This window comes from Arvicanthis niloticus, chromosome 24 (assembly GCF_011762505.2).
Source record: "Arvicanthis niloticus isolate mArvNil1 chromosome 24, mArvNil1.pat.X, whole genome shotgun sequence".
NCBI lineage: Eukaryota > Metazoa > Chordata > Mammalia > Rodentia > Muridae > Arvicanthis > Arvicanthis niloticus.
In genome coordinates, this window is record NC_133432.1 from 25,659,158 (window position 1) to 25,662,316 (window position 3,159).

The following is a 3,159-nucleotide window of genomic DNA, read 5'->3' on the forward strand; positions in this document are numbered from 1 at the left end:
AGGGTACACCGCGCCGCGCGCCGCCGCCTACGTCACTGTCCTCGACGCGGCGCGCCGGGTGAAAAGGGGAACGGCCGCAGCTGGCGGAACGCGGCGCGAGAGCCGCGTTTTGAAAAATACGGTTTAGGTAGGCGTATTGGTGCACGCCTTTCACCTCAGCACGCAGGAGGCAGAGGCAGGAGGAGTTTGAGCCTGGCCTGGTTCACAAAGAGAGTTCCAGAGCGGCATAGAGACTAAAAGAAAAAAAAAAAAACTAAAAAATAAGGAAAGAAAGAATAAAGTACAGCCCGTCTTACAGCCGGTTTTAACACTTGAGGTTTCCCTGATGCCCCTGGACTGCGGAAGAGTGGTGTTAGAAATCAAAGCACAGAGCCGAGATCGGTGACCCACGTCTGTAATCCCGACATTTGGAAGGTGAAGGCAGGGGAATCCCGAGTTCTAAGTCAACCTGGGCTACTTAAGTGAGATCCTCCCTGTCTAAAACAAAACCGGATCAATCAGACCCTGTATTGGAAAAAGTCAGTCAGGGCCTGCGTGGAGCCTCACTGTTAATCCCAGCGAGGTCAGTGTTCCAGGCCAGCTGGAGCTACACAGCAAGACCTCGTCTCAAAATAATTTTTTTAAAATGTGTTTTGCGCCGGGCGGTGGTGGCGCACGCCTTTAATCCCAGCACTTGGGAGGCAGAGGCAGGCGGATTTCTGAGTTCGAGGCCAGCCTGGTCTACAGAGTGAGTTCCAGGACAGCCAGGGCTACACAGAGAAACCCTGTCTCGAAAAAAACAAACAAACAAACAAACAACAACAACAACAACAAAAAAAAAACCAAAAACTGTTTTGCCTGAAATGTATTCTGAGATTACATTTTCACGCCACCACATCTGACTTACTCTCTTGTGTATGTAAGTGTGTGTGTTCACATCTATGTGTGCATGCCTATACACAGCGTGGAGGTTGAAGGTCAATGGCAAGTGTCTTTCTCAGTTACATTCCACTTTATTTGTTGACACAGGATCTCTCACTGAACCCAGAGCTCACCAATTTGACTAGGTTGGCCAGTCAAAAAGATCAATTTTTTTTGTGTGTCTACCTCAGTGCTTGGGATTACAGGGACTTCCTCCTGTGCCCAGACGAATGCCCCACCAATGGAACCATCTTCCCAGTCCACATTTTTTCCTTTTCTCTTTCTTTTTTCTTCTTTCTTTCCTTCCTTCTTCCCTCTCTCCCTTCCTTCTTTTCTCTCTTTGATTGTTTGTTTCTTCTTTTTTTGAGGATGATAGATTGTGCTGTCCCTCCCCAATCGAGAGCAAGATAAGACTAGACCCGGGGAGGGAAGGCTAGATGGAAGAGAGAGAAGCCGGGAAAGGCAGGGGTTAAAGTTCAGAGACAGTGCACATTGTTAATAAATACTAGCTGAACCGGTAAATGACAATGAGCAGAGTGGACACTGATTATAGTCAAGAAACAGGGTGGTCTTGCTCAGCGCCAATTTTCTTAGTTTCTGAGGTGTAATCCAGTAGGGCTTTGTTGTGTAGCGGCCACTAGAGGGCAGGCCCAGGCTTATCCATAAAGGCACAAAGCCTTACTCATCAACCTTAGTCTTACGCTGTGGTTCTCAACCTTCCTAATGCTTTAACCGCTTAATACAGTTCTTTGTGTTGTGATGACCCCCAACCATAAAGCTGTTCTAAGATGTTGCTACCTCCTAACTAATTTTGCTACCGTTGTGATTTGTAGTGTAGATAACGTTTTCCCGGTGGTCCTTCGGGGGTGGAGACCCGCAGGTTGAGAACCACGAGCCTTGTAGCCTCACTGAAGCACCGTCTAAAGAATATATGACCATCGGGCGGTGGTGGCGCACGCCTTTAATCCCAGCACTTGGGAGGCAGAAGCAAGCGGATTTCTGAGTTCGAGGCCAGCCTGGTCTACAGAGTGAGTTCCAGGATAGCCAGGGCTACACAGAGAAACCCTGTCTCGGAAAAAAAAAAAAAAAAAAGGAAAAAAAAAAAAAAAAAAAAAAAGAAAGAAAAGAAAAAAGAAAAAAAAAAAAACCAACCAACCAACCAACCTCAAGACTTGGATTTCCTAGGACCCACACATAGGTGAAATGAGAAGACCAAGTCTACAAAATTGTCCTCTGACCTACACACACCCTGGCCATGTGTGCTCCCATGCATACACAACAATAATAATTGTTTTGGCTTTGTTTTGTTTTGAGACAGGATCTTATTAGGTAGCTCTGTCCTGGAATTCATTGTGTAGATTAGGCTGGCCTTGAACTGAGAGAGTTCTACCTGCCTCTGCCTCTCAAGTGCTGAAGTTAAAAGTGTGGGTAACTGTACCCCACATAAATGTTTAAACAGGATTGCAGGGCTGTGATGCTCTGTTGCTATGGCCTTGCTGGCTCTTCCCTCCTGCCTTGTGTGGTTGCTTTGCCTTTTTCAGCCTCCCTCCATCCAGAGCTTCTTGGAGGCTCTAAAGAGAGCAGGCATAGGTAGGGTACCTATAGCACGCGATTCTCTCCAGACTTCCCTTACGTTATCTGGGGAAGAATGGGCAGATTTGGTTCTGAGATTTTTTTAAAAGTTTTTTTAAATGTTAGTTTTAGTGTGTGTGTGTGTGTGTGTGTGTGTGTGTGTGTGTGCTTTACCTGCCTACATGTATATGTACCGTGTGTATGCCTGGTGCCAGTGGAGGTCAGAAGAGGGAGTTGGAACCGGAGTTATCGACGGTTGTCAGTTGCCTGCCATGATGATGCTGGGGAAAACACCTGAATCCTCTACAAGTGCTCTTAAACGCTGAACCATCTCTCTAGCCCGGTTTTTAGGGTTTGTTGTTGTTTGTTTGTTTGTTTGTTTTGAGACAGGGGTCTAGTGTAGGTCAGGCTGGCTTCACTATATAGCTGAGGTTAAATCGAATTCCTCACCTTCTGTTTTTATCTCCTGAGTGCTGGGGTCACAGGTGTGTGACCGTAAGGGCTACCGTATCCCACCTCAAATCTGGCTTTACCTTCTTGGGGACAGGCATCAAACACGCAACTTTCTGTCACATACAGAGGTTTGAGAGGTGCAGTGATTGGCTGTTGTGTGTGCTCCAGCCTCCCTGCTCAGAGACACTTGCTGCTCCTACACAGAGAGCAGGACTAAGGTCACAGAGCATTCTT